This window comes from Talpa occidentalis, unplaced genomic scaffold, assembly GCF_014898055.3.
Source record: "Talpa occidentalis isolate TD23 unplaced genomic scaffold, MPIMG_talOcc4v2.1 talOcc4.4, whole genome shotgun sequence".
Classification (NCBI taxonomy): domain Eukaryota; kingdom Metazoa; phylum Chordata; class Mammalia; order Eulipotyphla; family Talpidae; genus Talpa; species Talpa occidentalis.
In genome coordinates this window covers 118,571,250-118,593,224 of record NW_023604295.1, presented here as the reverse complement: position 1 = coordinate 118,593,224, position 21,975 = coordinate 118,571,250, and the positions used below count along the sequence as shown (strand labels likewise).

The window sequence follows — 21,975 nt, the reverse complement described above, 5'->3', positions numbered from 1 at the left end:
TTCACTGTTAAGCAGGGTGTAATGCAATATCATCTATGGAAAAAAAAAAATCAGGCCTTTCTAGCTGAGTCATATCATAAATGAAAGAAAGAATTCCATTTTTTGCCAATTTGGTTGAAATCTCTTTCTTCTGTCTGTGTTTGGTGAAATTATAATCTTGCTCCTAGCCGACTCTTAAGGCATGTATTTGGGGGCTTAAGGATACAGGATTATAAAACATGCCAGAAAGTCCTTTTACATAAGTCAGTAATTCCCAAAGTCTGCACTAAGGCTCTGCAAGGCAGCAGAGGGAACCCAGGGGAATGCCTTTGGAATATTTTACAATTTCCAGCAGAACACAGTGATACAAGACCTCTGTTGGACGTGACACAAACTACTGGCTGCAGGTAGTTAACACTATCAACACTAGATTGAGCTACATTCCTTAGGTTGAGATCACCTCTTTGTGAAACTTCATTATCAGCAGTTACTGTGACAAAAAGCAGCTGCTACACACACGGAAGAGGTGGAGGACACGGCCACAGCTTGAGAGGCTGAGCATGGCCAGAGACGTGCACACATGCCGTTATTAAGTCATTGTGACTCTTTAAGAATGAAATTTTTAAAAGACTATTGTTTTTCTTTCAATGTATCATATTATTTTTTTCAAGAAGTTATTAAGTTGCTAGGACATACATGTCCACAAGCTAGTGGGCCACACACACCACTTATTAAAAAAATGTTGGTCTTTTTTCTAGTCAAGGAGTTTTGGAAAAATTAATGAGACACTTCATGGGACCATAAACAGAAAAAGTTAAACTTCTGACATAAACATCTCAATCTCCAAAATAGCACAGAGAACAGGAAAGTTTCTTTCTCAGAAAGTAAATATTTGAATAAAACAAGCTGCAGGGGCCTCCCCGGTGGCGCAGTGGTTGAGCATTGGGTTGCGAAGCTGCCCGCAGCCTCTGCAGTACCAGTTCGATCCCCGGCCGCCAGGCAAGGGTCCCACATGGTGTGCAGACCTCTCCTGTCGCCCGCTGCTCCCCTCAGCAGTGTACTTCGACACTCTGTTCTACTCTCTGCTCTGGCTCTAGTGAATTCTCTCACCCTCCCATGCTTCTGACTGTACCCAGTACTTGTATAAATAAATAAATAAATATTTAAAAATAAATAAATAAATAAAATAAAATCTGCAGCTCCTGGGGCAATCTCAAAAGCACTCACAGTGGCAACTGCAGCTGCAGGAGTGCCTATGGAAGGGTCAGGATCACAGGTCATAAGTATCCCCAGTCCCTCACGTGGTATGGCCACTGCCACCTTTGCTTCTGGAGGACTCAGATGTGGTGGGCGGGGAGAATGATCCAGCATGTATGGTAAACAGAGCCCACAAGTTAAAGGCATATTTCATATTGTGACCAGACTACAATTTTTTACTATGAACTTAGGAATGTAGGCTCTTCAGAATCATTCAAAATGCTACAAAATATAAATATTTTTTTAAAAATCAGTGACAATTACTTCAGTTCCTTTTCAGGACTTACAGTCATCAATTTTCAATCTATCCAACTGAGACAGATCATGAAATAAATTTCAAGTGGGAGCTTCAGACTTAAGTCAAACATCTTAATTGTAAAAAAACAGGCTTTAAGGATGCTAATTCCATTATGAGCAACTCATTGATAGATACCAAAACAAGATATCTCATTAATTGTAAGGAGAACACTCATAGCCATATAGTGAAAAAATAGGACATCACCTTGCCTGGGTCATGAAAATTAGCATCGCCAACAAGTCTGGATACATAATAAAAACATCACTCAAGCAGAATTACTACTAAAAATGCATAGCCTGAAGGAGAATCACTCATCTAGCCCAAGAGGAGACTATTTTGAATATTCTGAAATTGAAGAATTTTTACTGAAAGAAAAAGATTTTATTCAAGCAAAAAAGGAGAGCTCTTCTTGAGCGGAAGGTATATTCTAGCAAAGAGGAAAGAAGAAAAATAGTAAGTCAGTAAGCTAACTGAAGGTTCAAATCCTTTGCCACATTCTACCATTTTCCTTATCAGAACAGCAGGAGGTTCCATTCACTACTGTCTCACACTCACCATTCATTTAGCCAGTAAACTTTTACTGTGCACCTGTTATATGCCAGCACCGTGCTCAGGATGTAAAGTTGTCCCAGCAGGGTCCAGTATCCTCAAGAAATCACAGGCTAGTTGACAGCAAAGAAAGGCAAGAAAACCAAATGGCAATATCCTCTTTCATAAGTGCCATAAGTGGGGAAGTTAACCCAGAAAGACAGCCCAGGAGACAGGGGTCCAGGAAGAAGGGACTAAGCCAAGTCTTGGAGAATGAGTAGAAACTGGCCCAGCAGATGAGTGTGGAAGGACATACCAGGGAGAGAAAACAGCAAAGGTCTTGGCCTGCAAAAAGAGTTCATGCCAGGAAGCCACATGGGCTTGGGATGGTATGGCTGGCACACCAGAGCACCAGTCACCCTGACATGTTGGGATGCTAAAAAAATTCTGAAACAAGGAACACCATGAACGAAGATCCACTGTGGTGACAGGGTGCGGGCAGAGAAGGCAGGGAGACACATTAAGGAGAGCAGGGCAGTTGCTGCAGTGAAAAGTGATAGAGAAGGACTCGAGCTAACTCCAAGTGTGCAAAAGAAGGGGGCAGGCAAGTTTGAGAAGGGGTGGGCAGCATGATGTCACTTGGCAAGAGACTGTGATGAAAATGTGGAACTATAAACCAGAGACATTCTGCATGCGGGGGTAGGGGGAGTAGAGGGGGAGTAAGATCAAAACAGGGGTGGGAAGAGCACAAGGGACCATGGTGATAGTTCACGGGTGAATGAGTGGTGGGAATTTCATCGGGACTATAACCAAGATGAAAATGCATACATTGTACAAAAATTAAAAATGACGTAAAAATTAAATAAAATAAAATAATAATTACCCAAAAAAAAGAAAGCGTGGTGATGAAAGTAAGGATTTCAGGGGTGACATCTGGATCTGGCTTGAGGAGCTGGGAGCAAGGAGGACTGGGCTGGGGACATAGAGTGGAAGGCATGGGGACATGCAGTGAGGAGAGGAATATGAACTGAGGGCGCAATTTTTGAAGTGCACAGAAAATGGATGAAAGTTTGCCATGTAGACCAGAAGAAACTACCCAGCTGATACAGAACAAGGACTACACAATGAGAAAGTAAGGAATGTCAACATGTAAGAGCTGGAAACAAGACTACAAAGGGAGAGCCAAGGAAGCAGGGGAAAACTAGAAGAGTTCATTATCCCCTTATATAAGCCAAAGGAAGTTGGAGCGTCAAGGCAGGGGTCAAAGGTCAAAAGCTGAGTACAGTCAAGTAAACTGATACCAATAACCTGACTTTCGAAGTACTGAAAAGAGTGATGTTGCCTTGCATGAAACTAAGATGAGACAATCACACAGAAAGTGAGATGAACAATAACAGTGAGACAGAAACACACAACAAGGCCTTCGGGTAAAGAAAGGTCTGGTGATCACGTAACAAAAAAAAAAAAAAAAGAAAAAGCAACCAGTCCACATGCTTTTAGTTCATCTGTACCAGGTACAGTTCTCATTCCAACTTTAGGTCATAACTCAAGATAATGTTCCAAAGCTACAGATAAGTGATTAGTTCTCTCTGCTGCAAAATCATTATAAAAGTCAAAAGTTTTAAATCATGCAATGGTACTGTTTTCTTTTAATTGTGATATAATTGGCATAACATTATATTAGTTTTAGGTGTATGAAATAATGATTATATACGTGTGTGTGTCTGTGTGTATATATGGAAATAATCAACACAATAAATCTAGGTAACGCCACACATGATTACAAATCTTATGAGAATTTTTAAAATCTACTCTCTTACTGTATTTCAAAATTACAATATTGTCACCTGCTGCATATTACTTCCCCATGACTTACTTACCTTATACCTGGGAGTTTATATACCTTTCCACTACCTTTACCCAATTCCCACCGTGTCTGCAGCCACCCAACTGCTTTTTCTGTTTGTTTGGCTGATTTTCTTTTTAGATTCCACAGAAATAAATGGAAATCACATAATGTAACTTAATTTAATTTTAATTCAATTTGTTATTTTCCCCTGTCAGGACCTCTGTTCCTTGGCATATATCCCACAGGCTTGGGACAAGGATGGCTATTCACATGTTTCTTAAACTTAGAAAACACGTTACTGATACACGTAATCCTGCCTGCTGGTTTTTATTATGTATGGGATTTTTGGTTCTCCTACCAATTCTATGGACATTCTTCCAGAAGTTCCCTTCCTGCTTAGTTCCTTTCTAGCAACCAAGAACCATAAATAATATCTAACATTTTAATTTGCCAAGAAACCATTATTTTTAATTAACTATCACTATACCTTAAAAGAAAAACTACTTTAAATTGTAATAAGAAAAAAGGACTGGAATTTCAAAGTAAGAATTTTTTCTGTAAAGTGAAGTTTGACTCTTTGAAAACACCACCTTATTTTTTTTTCATTTCTCTGGTTAACTGACACCTTCACCAGAAACTGGTTCCAAACCAAGAACTAGCACTTGGTAGGCACAAAGTGTATCTTAATCCTTCCATATAATATATCTCAATGTATGTCTATTGAACTGAAAATATGAAACTCTTTATCAAAACATTTAAATATAAACATTAACTAATGACCACATATTTTTAAAAGAAGTTTAGAAAAAAAATATAAAGTAACAACTTGGATAGAAAGTTTCCTAGTAACAGGGATGAATTTTGTTTTTTTCTAGTGGCCATGACTATCGTAGTGTTTATAATATTAAAACAAAACCAAAGTAATGACTGAGCTGGAAGTGCCCACTTTCCACCTCTACTTTTCCTGCCCACTTTCCCCTGAACCTTTTCACACAATTCCATCAGATCACTGCATTCCCTTGGAGCCAACACACCCCTAGGATGAAGGGATTCAGTTTCATTTTAAATTCTTCAGGAGAGATATTACCCAGTGGGTCAGAACCTTTGAGTAAAAAGAGAACTGCTTCTTAAGTGTTAGCTGAACATTTTGAACTTGTGCTCTTTCTAGCACCAGAGTGCTATTTACAGTTTTAGAGCGATGGTTTTCCACATGACAGGTCCATTAGTGTGATGAAAAAAAGACTGAAGTAGCAGTTCCTGGTGGGCAATCAGACCAAACCCTGGGGCTTGTCATGCCCTCTGCTGTGACAGAGCAAATATTTCTGCTCTTAATCATAAAAATAATTTTTTAAGTGCCACGCAAATATTTTCAACGAGCAATAAGATCCTATTATCTTTGTTGAAGAAAAACAGGTGAGGAAATGGATAATTTGCATCAGATTTTAACGACAAATGCACACAAGAAGAAGAAAAGGCATAACAAGGTCTAAAATTAAATCCCAAACATTTTATCAACATAAATAAAATGTTTTTGTTACAGAAGACATTTCTAAGATAAAAAGTGATTCTAAAATCTTAGCAAATTAAAAATAAAGCTCAAGGAAAGTCCCCAAATCAAAGAAATTCTTTTCAATTGTTTTTACTAATACAGGATAATTACCTTTTCAAACCAAGGTCTTTGGTTTTTTAAGTTTTTTAATTATGCTGAAATACATATAACAAAAGAGTTACCATCTTAACCCTTTTTAAGTGTTAAGTTCAATAGTTAAGTATTTACATTTCTGTGCAATCAATCTCCAGAACTCCCTTATCTTGCAAAATTAAAACTATAAACCAATTAAACAACCCTACATACTTCCCTCCCCCAGGCCCTGGTATCTACTACTCTACTTTCTATCTCTATGAATGTGCCTACTCTAGACACCTCATAAAAAATAAATAAATCCTGAACAGCATTTTGTCTTTTTGTGACTGGCTCATTTCACCCGGCATAATGTCCTCAAGTTTCCCCTCTGCTGTAGCATTTGTAAGACCTTCCTTCCTTCCTAAGTCTCAATACTATTTTGTTGTACTTATATACTTCATTTTGTTTACCCATTCACCCATCAATGAACACTTGGGTTGCTTCGAACCTTTTTTGACTTACTTTTTATAAACAACTTATTTAACTAGGTAGGCACCAGTGCTGGAGTCAGACTTCCTCAACTCCATAGTAGCGGGGGAAAAACACGTGTTAAAAGAGAAAGAAGAAAGTAAAGGCAGGCTCAAGGTCAAGTGCTCAGCAAATTAAAATAGTGACACTGCTAGATTCTGGTGAGGGCTTCCAGAGACCAGAAATCCACTCAAACATTTGCTTGTGAATATGAACACGTACAGACATATGCCAGTACTGCCAACTGGGAGACAGCCTCCTTCAAGGGTAATGCCAACAGACAAACAGCTCCAGGTGAGTAACGGGACAATGGGGGAAGTAAGGAGATAGATACACAATGGCCAGCCCTACCCCAGGGGTTCCGGGGAGGTTTTCCAGAGGAAGACCTAGAGAAGGAAGGGAGTCAGGAGGGCACAGAAATCTCTGCAGCAAGACAACACAGGACAAGACAAGGTGAGAAGCTGACATTCGGGCTGTGACAGAGGAAAGACATCAATATGCTTAGGCCCAAAAACAGAATAAAAAAGACAGAAAATGAGGCCTAATGAAGTGCCAAGCAATAGAAGGCATGCCTCATGGGTGCCGGGTGAGTCTCCCCACTCTTGCCTGGTGTAGCTTCATCTGCTAAAAACAAACTGTGGCTCAGGAGTATAAATTAAAATTAAAGGGGCCTCCCCGGTGGCGCAATGGTCCTCCCCAGTGGCGCAGCGGTTGAGCGCTGGGTTGCGAAGCTGCCCACAGCCTCTGCAGCACCAGTTTGATCCCCGGCTGCTCCCCGGCCACCAGAGGAGGGTCCCACATGGCGCGCAGACCTCTCCTGCCGCCCGCTGCTCCCCTCAGCAGTGTACTTCGGTCCTTCTGCCTGCTCTGCTCCCCGCTCTGGCTCTGGCAATTCTCTCACCCTCCCGCGCTTCTGACTGTACCCAGTGCTTGTATAAATAAATAAATAAATCTAAAAAAAAAAAAATCGCTGCTATCCATTTAAAAAAAAAATTAAAATTCTAGCAGGGAAAGCTGACATTCATTAAAAGCTTACAGAATTTACAACTCATTCTATTAAATGGAAATTTTTCAAAGTCTAGAACATACCCAAAAGAAGGCTACCTTATAAAACACAAACGGCTCGACTTCATTCTCTGGTTTTGCCAATATGAGCAACTTGCCAAGTCACTGCGTTGTAGTTTCATATTACTATTCACTTATAATACCCACTTCCTTCCAACAATGATTGAACTAATGACCATATTATGTTGTTTGGTTGTCATCTTTCCTGGGTTGTTAGAACCTCAAAAGAACTACAAGGTTATCTACCGAGTTTGTATTCCCCACACACTACAAAAGAAACGAACCAGATCACCAAAATGAGCTAAGAAAAAACTACCAAGACCAGATAAGAAAGGTCTGTGCCCAGCTCAGGGGTCACTGTGCAAACAGTTGTGACAATGCAATGACATGTGCAGCAGAGAATGAGGAAGTGGCCAGGGGACTAAGAGGAGGCATCGTTGGGTTGGGATGTCCCACTATTCTTGTTTCCATTCACTCACTAGTACATTCACTCCTTCAGGGCCACATGGGTGCCAGGAGCTGTATCAAGTGCTGGAGCTGTCTGTACAGGAAGGCTCCAAGGCAATGACTGCTGCTGAAGGACCAGTACGAGTTCCTTTGAGGCGGTGGAAGGAAGAAAGTACTCCAGACAGAAAGAACATTCTGGAAGGAGCAGGAAATTGGTGAGGGGGTAAGGACAGAAGGCTGAGCAGGAAAGGGTATGACCCTCAGGTTTCAGCAGAGACACTGCCAAAGAGCAGCACACCTTTTCTTTGACGGGAGGAAGGGAATTAAGGAAGTGTGAGAATGTGGATACACTTGGAGAAGGTGTGGAGAGAGACAGAAAATATAGCACTAGGGCATAGATGGGGATAAAAAACATTCCCTCTCAATTCACTGAGGGAACTGGGTGAAACAGGCACCATGAAGAGCTTGTGTAGGACACCAAAGTATCCCTATTGCCAACCCTGTATGGCCTAATGGTATTAAATATTTGAATCAAACAGTTAATTTTCCTTGCTTGGAGGCCATGATCACCAGCTATTGTTATGGAGTATATGCCAACCAGTGAGAGAGAACGGCCATCACACTCTTCCCAGTTCACCGCTTGTTTCTCACAGGGCTGATGAAGTGCCCCTGCTTAAGGGCTTTCAAGTCCCTGAGACTATACAGGACTGAGTCTATAAGGAGCAGCTTCTGTAAAACCAACTGTCCCAAGTGAGCACCGTCTAGGAGTCGCCTGGGCCCCTGGAGATAGCTCCATCCCTGCACAGGACCCACAGCACTGTGACTGCCACTAAAACCCAGCCCGGATTGTTCAGTCCTGACTTTTTGCCATCCATGCATTCCCTGTCTTTCTACTCCAATGGCTTCATCTTAGAACATAAACATACTCAAACTTTGCATTTGCCCAAGTAGTCCTTAATCAACTCTTGACTGTTCCTCTATTATGTAAAGTTTACTTTGGTTCTTTCCTACTTTGATCTCAAGGTTTTAATGATTATGATCTGCATGGTGTTCTACCGACATTGTTCTTTTTGACATCAACGACATTCAAGTCATTCTCAAAAGCATTAAACATGACAAGATGGAAGATAAGAACAATTCCATATGCCCCTCAAGTTGGCCCTGAATCACTAGGCTACATAGACAGGCGGAAAGAATACGTGAAGAATTAATTCTTTGATTACTTTTATTTGTTACTAACTTTTGGTCAAGATTTTTCTTTTTCTATTATTACAAACTCAGATAAATCCCTTTAAAATGCCACACACTATTGTTTTAGTACAAAACAGTTCATTAACGCAAATCAAGTCAAATGCTTTGACTTCACTCTTTTATCATTAACATGTAACAAAAGCCAAATCAAAAGCTAGAAAATCATGAATAAAACTTTTATACAAATTCGCTAAAGGAATAAGAAAGGCCAAAAGAGCTTCTGAAAGATATCTACGTGCCGAGCCCAGCTTACCTTTTTTCACTTTTATATCTATTGAATCATTTCTAGAGAAAACTAAAAACAGCTCTGTAAAGATAGGAACCATATATAACTTCCCATTTCATACTGTAGCATTTCCACATTAATGACGTCCCTAAGGTTCTTGGTTGTTTTTTTCAAATTCAGTCTTACCAAAGACAATAAAATATCATATTGCAAAGAAACTCAAAACTACTGGTTACAAGAACAGAACTAAAACAACATTCCAGAGATTTATAGTTGTCCCCAGACTAAAACCAACCATCTCATCCATTAGAGTACTATTTTCAATAAATTCTAGTAAGTACACCCCTAAATTATTTTAATTGAAAAGAAGGATCACACTTCAGCTTCCTAAACCATTTTTATTTAAATAATTACTTTGTGGCATGGTCAAAATTATGGTACCCAATTGATTATAAGCTAAACATTGAGAAGATTTAATAATCTGTTACAACTTCCTAAAGGAGAACAAATGTTTCTATTCAAGCAAACAGTTTTTTAAAGAACTATGTAGTTCTTCAAACTACATTATCGTTTACGTCATTTGCCACTTTGAGAGGAGATAAATTCTGAAGAAGTTGGTGAAGCTAAATGCATATGACAGACTTTACGAAAAGAATGAAGGATTCAAAGCAGACAAGGAATTGTATTACTTTTAAAAAAAGTATTAATATCTTGAAATAATTTGCTATAACCAAGCTATTGAAAATAAAATGAAATTTAGCGCATTTCAAACATAGCCAGAATACTGACTACAACTGAGACCAGACAAAAGTCGGTTTCTTAGGTCATTTATGGTTAACAGATTCACTTACCTGGAAGTATAAGAAAAGGTTAGGAAGGAGCTACATCATTCCTCCACTGGATAAAAATTATCTTGGCTTGTCTCCTTGAAGTGAAAGGAATCTAAAACATAAAAATAAAATAAAGTGCAATGAAAACAGGAGGCAGACCCTGTGAATTTCCATGCCTTAAATTTAGATGCTAGTGCAAAATGGTAAAATTTTAAATCATTTTGGATATAAAATACAATTCACCAGAAGTATTGCCCCTCTCAAATTAAGATGGTATTTCCCCCTCCCTACTTTAGTAATAAGCAAGATGCAAAATACTTGTTTAAAAAACAATCAAGGTTGAAAAGAAATGGTGAAAGCCGTGTCTAAGTGTGTGTGAAGGCAAATCAAGAAAGAGTCACGGTCATTTGATAAAGAATCCCTCTAAAAAGCAAACCTCCCAGGAAAGAAACGTGCCCGCCACCCCCGGCTGTGCCCCAACTCGCTCCGCGGCTCAGAGCTCCCCGCACTGAAGTCACCAGGCTTGCAGGCTGGGGCCAGGAGTGCCAGTGCTGCCCCCCTCTGAAAGGACCGCGTTCCTTGCCACCACTTTGTGATGGTTGCACGCAAAGAAATGTTAAAAAATAGAAAATTCTCATGGACGTTTTCCCCAAGGGAAGGAAGGGACCCACAGGCTACGAAAAGCTGCGAGGTAGGCAGGAGAGTCAGCGATCAGACGCGCGAGGGCTCGCGAGCAGCGGGGAGCGCTGGGCATCGGGGTGCACCGGGCATCGGGGTGCGCCGGGCATCGGGGAGCAAGAGCTGGCGGACAGGTGCGCCTGCTCTTTGCTCTCACCGACAGACAAGCGCGCCCCGCCCCGCGAGCCCCCAGCGCAGCCTCCACCTGTCCTGCTGCAGCTCGCACTGTGCCCCCTCCCTGCCCCCTGCACCGGGAGGCTCAGCGGGATACAGCAACTCTCTCTGCCTTTAGGAATTCCATTGGAGGACACGGATGTGTCAAGGAGGAGTCCAGCGGCTGCGGGGGAGGGGGGTAGGCAGGAAGAGGAGCAAGCGAGCCACTCTGGAAGCAAAGGCAAGGAAAATATTTTGGAAAGGGACCAAGCCCGCCTGTTATATAAGTTTTAATAATGCCATCTTTCAGGTCGTTAAGATGAGGTCGTCTTCCCCACGAGTTTTCATGATTTTATCTCCTCTGTCTTTGTAATTCAAGTAATAACAACAACAACAAAACATTAATACTATTGTTCCCATTTCACATGCAGGACTATAAAAGATCCGAAGTGGCTCTACAAGACCTCTGTGCTCCGTCCTGCGGCCCCCAGTCCCTCTCTCCACAGAACGGCCCCCTGGAGAGCAAAGTGGATTTATCACAGTTGGCTTCGGCTTTCACCTAAGTTTGAAAATTCTTTCTGAGGCACGAACATTAACAAGAAGTATAAGGTGTATCGTTGCAACCAAGCCAGTCCACTGGCGCCCACAGATTCTTACCAGTTGCCTGTGGGTTTCATGTAAAAGCAGGCTGGGCCAGCCTGAGCCACGTTTCTTGGGCCCACGTTGGGGCCCTCCGTGGCGCATGTGGGGTGCTGCGCGGCGGCTTGGCTTTGCTCTCACAACCCACTTCCGTCTCTGCCCAGCTAATTAATCTATGTCTAAATGGAATTGCAGTTGGCAGAAAGGCAGCCATGCCAAAGTGGAATAATCACTTGGCCCCAAATCTGAGTTGTTTTCCATCCTTGACAACAAATAATGTTACTCCGGGGCCTGCAGGCCAAGAGTTGGAACAAGTTTATAATTTGGCGTCCAATCTCACATTCTCAATCTCCAGCACTTAAATCTTTTCTGTCTTTGAACATAAAGGGGGAAGGTTTGGCGGCTAAATCACTGACATGGTCTTTATGGATATCCTTCATGAATATTCTTTGCCATTGAAATAAAGAGGGACAATTCACATGTGTTTTAATAATGAAATTAAATAGACTGTCAGCTCATACCTGCATGTAATCATTAATCTAATTTGTGCTTCTCATGTTCTCAAAGAGAACATGAGTATTGTCTCAAGCTAGTAATGGAAAAGGAGACAGGAAGGTAGAACCACTATCAAGAATCCGTTAGGGGCCTCTCTCGTGGCACAAGGGGTTAAGCACCGCAGTATGAAGCAATCCGCAGTTCGATCCCGGGACAGCCAGAGAGAAACCCACATGGCGCAGCAGACCTCTCCTGACTTGTCCGCTGCTCCTCTCAGCAGTGTATTTCAGTCAATCTGCCTGTTCTGTTCCCCACTCTGTCTCTGGTGAATCCTCTCACCTCCCTCCCTCCCACACCCCCACCCCTGCATCTCTGGCCTGTACCCCAGCTCTTGTATGCATAAATAATTATATATATAATTTTATATATATATATATATATACACACACACACACACACACATTAAAAAAAAAAAAAAGAATCCCTTAGAAATCAAGGTGAAAGGGGAATAACCATCGTGGAAAATTACTACAGGTGAACCTCAGGTATGTGAACAAGAAGTGGGTGTGTTCAACTGACACATCCCCCAGTAGGAGACAGGATCCTCTTATGACATACCCTCCACAGTGCTGGCTGCATGACATATGGATTCATTCTGTTCCAACAGTCCCATGGATACCTGTGTTACTATTCCCCTTTGACAAATGGGGAAAATGAGGCTCAAAGTGTACAGAAAATTCCCCTGCTAGAGTATGATAAAGCCAGGATTCTTCTGCCTTTAAAACTGAAACTCTAAAAAGAAAAAGGAAAACAAGTGTTTTCTTTTTCTGCTATGCAACGCTGCCTTACCTGCAGTACTCATCTCATCCTTACCACAGTTCTCTAACTGAGTGAGAGGCTTATAAAGGTGTATACTGCATTAAAGTGGTGGCCCTAGCAGATTTAGTGCTGCATCCAAGCACTGCCACAGAGGCCTTGGGAACACAGCCCCTCCCCCATTCCTAAATCCCTCATCCTTCAAAAGAAATCACAGTGAAAAAACACTCTCGGACAAGTCTTCCTGAGTATCAAAAACTAGACAATAAGAATGTGCTAAAAATAAGTTAAATGCAGGAAACAACTGCAGGCACACAGAGCAATAGAGTACCTTGTTTTTGTCCAACTCAGACAGTAGTTTTCAACAATACTCCGTGCTTAAGTATTTGAGTCCAAGTCCCCTCTTTGGTCATCTGACATTCAAAGTGTTTGCCATAGTTTGGCACAGACAGGGAGGATTATGAAGAAATTTATATGACTTCACAAGTGTTGGTTATAATAAAAAGTGGGCAAGAGAAAACAGAATGAGTGCATGAAAGTGGTTGGGAGAACAGCCAAGGGAAAATCACAGAGTGGGTTTTGAACATTTCTCAGTTAGGATTCTAAAGAATGGGAAGTCTCCTCCACCCCACTCCCAAGGTAATAGAGTTTGACATCCTCCAATTAGCAGCATCTCATAAATAAATCAGCTTTCAATCATGTTAAAAAAAAAAAAACTACCAAAATTCATCTACTGAAAAGTGCAATCAAATACTGAAAATCAGTACATTGAAATCAATTACAGTTTAGCGACCTAGGAACCCATTCTATTTGATGTACATTTAAGAAGGGAAAGTTAGTAGCATTTTGATTTCCAAAGAGCTTCAAAAACACAAGTGATCCAAAAGACAATACCCCTTCGTGTGCCTTAAGTTCCTCATCTTCATAAATGTGTATCTTTGAATCTTTAGTTCACCTACACATAAGTGTCTGAAATGTGAAAAACCAAAAAACTAAAAAACCCTTTCATCATTACCATGCCCAAAATAACAGATGAGAAGCACCACAATGGGGCAGTGGGTAGATGTGCATCTGCCAACTAACACTGCCTGATGAGATTTATTCTGTACATATGTGGATAATAATATCTATGTTTTAAATCTTGATGGTAATGGTTTTTATGTGTATAAATCAATGGAGTCCTCTATGTTATGGTACTGAAGACAGAACAGAGACAGTGCAGCCAACTTCTAAAGTTACTTTTCTCTAACTATATTTCAGAAAAGAAAGTATCCTTGGATGCAACACACGTTACAAATTGTATGTTACTATAGTCATAACCACATTCCTTCCACATTAAATAATTTTACTGAAAATAGTATATTTTAGTGCACAACTGATTTTAAAACTCATGAGTTCTTCCCTTAAAATGTTGTTCTTCCATTATACTGTGAAATAAAAATCAGGATGTCCATGCCCAGTCTAGTGTGTGCAGAAGCAGATTAAATGAGAAGATATCTCTTTTTCATTCCCATTCTTTTCACCAAAGTAGGTCACTTATTTTCTTCGCTTCAATTTCTCACTCTGATAAATGGGGATGATCTCAGATACTATTAGCAGAACTACCAAGACTCTGAACAAAATTATGTCACTAAATTATTTTAATTCTCTTTCAAAATGAATGGGTCTATTATTGCCTCAGAGGGCATAAAATAATGTTTCCTTATACTCTGAGGATTTGCCAAGTGCCTCCCAACCTAGGCAAGGGAGTCCCTGTAAGCTCCTTGCTAAGCCTTCTTCATACTGTCAACACGTAAACGACCAGCACGATGGAGAATGAAATGACCCGCAAACTAAACAGAGATACAAATAATATGCTGTTAGAGCATTAAAAAATAAACTAAACTAAACTAATTTGGGCTGGAGATCAGAGTTATATCTAGTCTCCAGGAAAAAAACTAAATTGCTCTGCTTACCATTGGTTGTGAGACCAATAATACAATCTTTCTCCTAAATTAGTTGAGATCCAGACAGACGGTTGATATACCTCCATAAAATAGAGCTGTTTTCCAGCACACGGTCTGCAGTTTCACAGTTACATTCACAGGCAATGTTCCCTTTATTAGACACCCTCTCCCAATAAATGCCTCTGGGCCAGCCCTGCCCCTTTACATATTGCAGCTGCTCAGCAGTGCTGGATACCATCACAGATGCTAATGAGGCATGAACAGAGTTTGGGAGATCTGTGAAGAATAAGAGACTTGGGTTTTCATCTGTATGAACCAAAAGTGTCCCCCTAAAATTCATATGTTGATGCCCTAATCCTATTGTAATGGTATTTGGAGATAGGACCTTTGGAGGTAATGGTCATGAGGATGGAGCCCTCAGTGCGTGTTTACCAGACGCCAGAGGGCTGGGTATGTGAGGACACAATGGGAACTCAGCTGTCCACACGTGCAAGAAGGTCCTCATCAGAAACCAGCTATGTTGACACCATGATCCTGCACTTGTGGCCTTCAGAACCATGAGAAATAAAATCCTGTTGTTGATAAGCCACCCAGATTAAGGTGTTTGTTAAAGCAGCCCCAAGTAACTAAGACCTCATCTGAACTGCATTGCTACAAGACTCTAGACAAGTTCATAACTTCTGAGTCTCCATTTCCAGATCTGTAAAATGAAGGGGTTGTGCTAAGTCAGTGATGCAGAGTGAGGGAGGATAATTTTTATCTGTTGCCTCTCCTCCATGCTGAGATGCCCCGGATAGACAAAGATACGAGAGAGATGGAGACACAGTGAACATGCAAATGTCACCTCTCATCATCACCTTTCCACCACAGAGCTGCTGGAGAGAGTAAGAACTACTCTCCATTCAACAAAATAAACTCACCCCCAAAGTGGACACAATGCTCAAGAAGATTAGCTCATCAAGCATGCAATGTCCTAGGTAGCAGCGACCCTTACATGGGCAGCTCAAACACCTGACACACCAACACATCAGCCCCAAAACAACAGAAGACATCACAGAAGGATGGCACAAGGAGTGTGTGTTTCAGAAATCCAAGATCTAGTTCCAATTCTTCCATTAAATTATGCTGTAACCTAGGGCAAGTCACTTGCAAAATGGAAATTTGGTCTACAAAATCTCCACTTATCTTCCAGTACAGAAACTGCACTTATTTTTGTTGTCCTACATAAAAATCTGCTACCAGAATCCTTGTAGCATCTTTAAGGTCAGTCTGTCCATTACAGGCTCAGTTTTAAATGATCACTTTCCCAGGCTTCTCAGGCGAAGAGAACATTCAAGAAAACTGCCCAGAACTCCTGCCCACTATACTGCCAAGTCTCCATACTTCTGGCACTGATGTCTGATCAATCCATGATATTCTTAGGGCTGGTGACGCTGTAATAGAGGAAGAAATTTACTTTTTCACCAAACTTAAGCGGGTGTTTTGAATAGCAATTTTTATCTTCTTCCTTCCCAGATGCACGAAAAGCAATAGTTGATATTGATATACTATAGGTAAAAAGTCATAACAGAAATGGACTTGCCTCCTAAATGATTTCTCATTATCTTACAAATACTACTTTTGCTTTATCAATTGTTTAGTTTATTTCATGCTATGCTTTGACTGCAAGGGAACTGAAAACATACTATCCACATGTTTAAAATAAAAGTAGTTAACATTAATAGAATAAATATTTTACCATGAAAATATTTGTGTAAATATTTATGTATTGAACTTATTCAGTCAATTCATTAGGTTAACCAAAGGAAGGATTTTTTAGATTGAGAGTCAGAGTCAGGAGTGAATTGTAATCTCAACATTCAAATAAATAAATAGTAATGTTGCTAATAAACATCATTTTAAAATATTCTCACAGAATGCAAATGGCTGTGTTAGTCTCGGGAACCTACAATTACTATATACTATTGACTATGTATATGGATAAAAATGAAACAGAAAATAAAAACAGGAAACATTTAATCAATAAATATTTTTAAATCATTAAAATGTGTTTGCATTCCATATCATGGCCAGATAAGAAGTGTGAACAAAGAACAATTTATTGGAGACCTCAGCAATAAAAGAAAATGAACTATTGGTACATGTATCAGCATGGATAATAATCATGCTGAGTGAAAAAAATCACATAGAAAAAATACTGCATGACTCCAATTCTGTAAAATTCTAACAGATCAGTGTTTGCCTGAGGTTGAGAGTGGGAGTGGGAGGTTGGGAAAGGCCAGAGGGAGCAGAAAGGGTAGGATGGTGAGATTACCAAGGGGCCCAAGAAAAATTATTGGTGACGGCTTTGTGTATGTATTAAAACTCATCAAGTTGCATACTTTAAATATGTGAGTATATTAATTATACTTCAATAAATTATTGATTGAGTTGAGAGACAAAAATAGGGAGAAGAATTGAAGATAAGGAGTAGCTACATCTGGGGGTTGATTAAGGTAGCTGGTGGATAAAAAGTTACAGAAAAAAATAAGACACACTAGACCCATAAAAATACTACCAGAGAAAGATTTGTGCTTGTTAGGTGTTAAGGAAGTTTTATAATCTCAGAGAAGTCTTTCTGAGCACCTAAGGACTATGCCTGGAAAATGACCATCCCTCCCTCAAAAAGCAAAACAATTAGTGATATATTTCTTTTTCCTTAAGATTTTGGACAGAAATAGTTGTAACTACCCTAAGAGTGATAATAATAGATAGCAATTATTGAGCACTTACCCTAAACCTAAGAACTTAAAGAGATGGGTATTATTATAATCCTCTGTTTTATAGATGAAGATACTGAAGTTCAGAGAGGTTAAGCATTAACCTGCTTACAGTCACCCCATCCTAGTGGTGGATCTGGGCTATGAACCCAAGTGGTCTGATTCTAGAGTGGAGCCCTTGAAATTAAACTTCTCTTCCTCTGGTAGGCAAATGGAACCCTGGAGCAATGCTATATATCGACTTTCTGCATCATAACTGGTGGCTTAAAAAAACTCTTTGTGTATTGAAGAGCTACAATTCTAAGTTTGTCTGGTAGATACAGAAAAGTTCAGCAGTAAAATGTTGGTGGAAGGTAGGAGACTTGCAGCAAGGTAGAGCAGGAAAAAATAATGGCCTGAAATCAACAACTTTGACTTTGGCCTTGTCCTCACTAATGACTGTAAACTTGGATTTGTGTCTGTTTCCTGTTTGGCAAAATTAAGGGCTTTGGCTTAATCAATTGCTAGGACTCCTTCAAGCTCCATGACCCTGCCAATACTCTTCTGGGGAATAACCCCTTGTATTTTGAAACTTGGGCCAAACATTTTCCATGGCACTGAAAACAATTCAGATACAAGCTTCCTCCATCCCCTGAAATGCCTGGAGGAGCCTTGCAAATTTTGATTTCTCAAAGGTATTCATTCTGCTCCCATGGGACTAGGAAGACCCAAGAAAAGGAGGCCCAGCCCTCAACCAGAGCCTCCGAGATCCGCCATGTGCTCTCTTCTCTCAAAAACACTATAAAATTGATTTGGACTTTCAGGTGTGAAGAGGCGGCACCCCCCCACCCCCTCACCCAACAGCCTATTTCACTTTCCCAGACTAGCTCCTGACAGCTGAGACAATCCAGAATACTTCGTATGTTGTGTTTATAGGTGCCAGACTCCATTTATTTCCATTTCTGTTGGTTCTCGAAAGTGGCTATTCTCTCTTCCCACTAAAAATACATCATTTTCTCTTTTAAAATGATGGATTTTTTGACCCTTTGCAGAGACATAAAAAATAAAAGCAACTAAATAAGACAACTGTGAACCATTTCAGCATTTATAAAACTTTCTCCTTTATCACAAAAGAAAGGAAAGGCGGATAAGCAGCCGTGAAGACAACCAGCTGACAGAGAACCTGATATCCCGAAGAACAACTTTGCTCATGAATTTTTACACCATATTTTGGGGTTTTAAGCTGACTTGAAAAAATTATTGCCGGGAAAAGCATTTCTCACATGTGAGAACTATTTTCCCACAACATTGGTAAGATAAACTCTTAAAAGTTAGGGGGAAGATAACGTCTATTTTTGTATAACTCTACCTATATATCAGGCTCCACATTCTTACTCTGTATTTTATAGTGTCTCTTTTCATGGATACCATGTTCTATCTCAGAATATATAATTTGTGTTTTCAGTTTATTTTTATTGACTCATTTAGCAATCACTATACTATAATAAACCAAAAATTTAAATATAAATCACCTTTTTCCCACATAAAACTAAGGATTTACAGAGCATACTTCCAATTTTTATCATTGCACAGACATGGGTATTATGTGGACAGGTTCACTATTCACATACTATTTATTTAAATTTTTTGCTCAAATTCTTCATAATTCTACATAATTCCAGTATCTGTCATTTTAGATGAAGCAATTTTCACTGAATTATTAAAACAGCTTAATTAGTCAACTTTCGGCTGTCTCACACATCATTATAAAGCAGACAAGCATTTTTAAATAAATAAATTTTGTTATTTCTTTTTGGACTATTTCCTCAGGCTGTGGTCCCTAAGGTGGGATTAACAGTTTAAAAACCATAATCAGTTAGATGACTTTTATTATAAATTGCCAGGCCACTCTCCAAAGGAGGTAATACCAATTGGCCATGTCAGCAAAAAAATATGAGCCTAACATTTTCTTCACAGTCTCTTTAACACTGAGCCTCTTGGGGCCTATTTATTTTGGGGTGATTTCAAAAGAATGATGTAAAGTCTTTTAGTTGTTCCGTCTGTCATAAGTTTGTCTAATACTCTTAATAGCTCTATTAAAAAATATGTATTGATCATCTACTAATGCCAGGTGCTTTGTGTGCCTTATGACTCATTTAATACCCCTGCCTGTCTCATAAAGTAACTACAGATTTTATTTTCACTGAGTCTCAGAATGTTAAACAATGTGCACAAGATCACAGGCCTACTATTTGATCTCAGGATCCAAACTCACTATCTATTTCCTGGATTTTCCATTACCTCACCCTGCCTTGTAAACCACAACCTTTAAACATCTTGTCAGTTTTTCATTTTTTTTATCTTTTGCTCCTTTCTTTTCCCTCCCTTCTCTCCTTTCCCTTTCTTATTTTCCTTCCTTCCTTCCTTTTGTTTAGTTATCCTATTTATTGAGATAATCAATCACAAATAAGGTGATAAACGTGCCCTTATCTCAAAGGTACAGCTGAATGGATTTTTACATATGATATATACAATAGAACCAGCATATCGATTAAGATACAGAATGTTTTATCAGCCTAGGGGCTTTTTATTTTCTTTACCTTTAAATATAAATTGGTTTCATCCTTCTCATTCCATACAGGACCTAGTACTGAAGTTATGCCAAAAGGTGCTGACTAAACTGTTTAGTCATAGAAGATTAAAGCAAGAAATGACCTCACAGACAGTCCAACCTCTTAAATGTCCAGATGTGGAAAATTAAGTTCAGAAGGAAAGCAACTTATCCAGGACCTAAGAAAGCAGAACTATTCCTGCCACACCATGCAGCCCTCATGCAGGGCCGGTAGCTCTCCACTCATATTAAAGGACTGCAGGAGTGTAAAAGAGAAAACAAGGGTCTAACTGAAAATGTTTTAGAGTCTTGAAGTAAGCAAAGGGTGACACTGGTGGAAAAATACTCATTAAACTGACCATAGTGAAAACACACACATACACACATATCTCTCAAGACTTTTAAACTGCATGAATTTTACCCTCAGAGTAATCTACTTGGGGGGCTAGCCACTTATCCCAATAATATTCCAATGCTCATGACTTCTTTTTAATGCCCTTTTAAATGAACTTTTAGAGCTAATTTGAGTCAAACAAATAAACAATTTTTAAAAGCTACAGAATTAGCAACATCAGAATTAAAAGTGTGCTTTCAAATCACTAGAAAGAAAGCAAAAATATATCTATAAAAAATAGAATAGCAAGAAGCATATAAAGTAGAATTTATTATACATAAATTGACAAAAGGTCAAATCTATAAATATAACAATAAATATAAATGGGTTAAATATCCCCAACAAAGAAACAGATCCTCAAAATCCAATTATATGTTGTTTATAAACTGAATGACTCAGAAACTTAAAATGAAGGGCAAAACGCATCTAGAAAATACAAATGGGAAGAAAATTTGAATGGCAATATTTAGAGCAAACAAAGAATTTCAGGGAAAAGAACGTTTAACAGGAAAAAGAATACATGAAAAATTTCAACCTCACTAATAATAAAAATTCCACTTTTAAAAAACAGTTTAACTTACCAAACTGAAAAACATTAGTTATAATGCTTTTATTATTGAGGGTATATCGAAATAGACATATCCTATTAAGAAGATAATGGAAATATATATGGATGCAAAATAGCATGGATCCATATGTTAGAACAAAATGTAGCCACCAAAAATCAATTTTTAAAGCATATTTAATGAATGGCAATAATTTTTTTTTGTTTCAAGTATTGTTAAGCTTGTCGACTTAATATTATTTTGGTTTTTTATATATTTTTTATTTTTTACATCATTGTTCATTTTTAAACAATATTTGCTTCCCCGCAGCCCCTCAGGTGTAGTCCCCATAGAGTTTCCTTCACCAATGCACCCGTGCACCATCACCTCAGTCCCCTGTGCTCCTCCCTCCCTCCCTCTGATCCCTCTCCCTCCTCCTCCCTGCAGTGTGTCTCTGATTTATAATTGTCCGTTTTTCGCTTTGTTGTGTTTTGTACTGTTATTATTTTTTACACTGATGTCTTATATTTTACACTGACGTCCCCTATATTCTTGCTATAAGTGAAACCATCCAATCTTTTTCTTTTTCCTTCTGGCTGATTTCACTGAGCATAATTCCTTCTATTTCTATCCACGTTGCCGTGATAATAATGGAATAATATGGATAATAATGGAATAATATTCCACTTTATATACATGCCACATCTTTTTGATCCAGTCATCTATTTTTGGGCATTTGGGTTGTTTCCAGGTTTTACCTGTAAATAGGGCTATAATAAACACTGGTGTACAGGTGTTCTTTTGAATCAATGTTTTTGTGTCCTTAGGGTAGATTCTTAGCAGTGGAACTGGAATGGAAATAATTTTTATCATACAATACTAAGTGAAAGCCAATACACAAAACATAGACAGTAGGATTTCAATTTGTATTAAACAAAATATATGTGAAGTAATTTTTAAATCAGAAAAAAATCAAAACAATTTGGCTAAATTAAGGGATATACTTAATTATTTCCTTATGTTATTTTTGTTTAAAAAAAAAAAAGAGGGCCAGAAATCCAAGATAAATGAAAAGATA

The 21,975-nt window shown here is 39.2% G+C and overlaps 1 protein-coding gene across 15 annotated transcripts in view; it reads right to left on the bottom strand.

Annotated features, from left to right (window-relative positions):
* The window catches only part of CSGALNACT1 (chondroitin sulfate N-acetylgalactosaminyltransferase 1), a 304,654-nt gene that overhangs the window by 153,241 nt on the left and 129,438 nt on the right, over positions 1-21,975 (bottom strand). For 12 of the 15 annotated variants that reach the window (XM_054700947.1, XM_054700952.1, XM_054700949.1 and 9 more), the window contains one exon: positions 9,904-9,994. The gene's annotated coding sequence lies outside the window, so the exon portion shown is untranslated. Of the gene's footprint in view, positions 1-9,903; positions 9,995-10,200; positions 10,350-10,400; positions 10,528-10,553; positions 10,710-21,975 lie in introns of those variants that run through there. The other 3 variants (XM_037526192.2, XM_037526188.2, XM_037526189.2) reach the window with 3 other exon arrangements.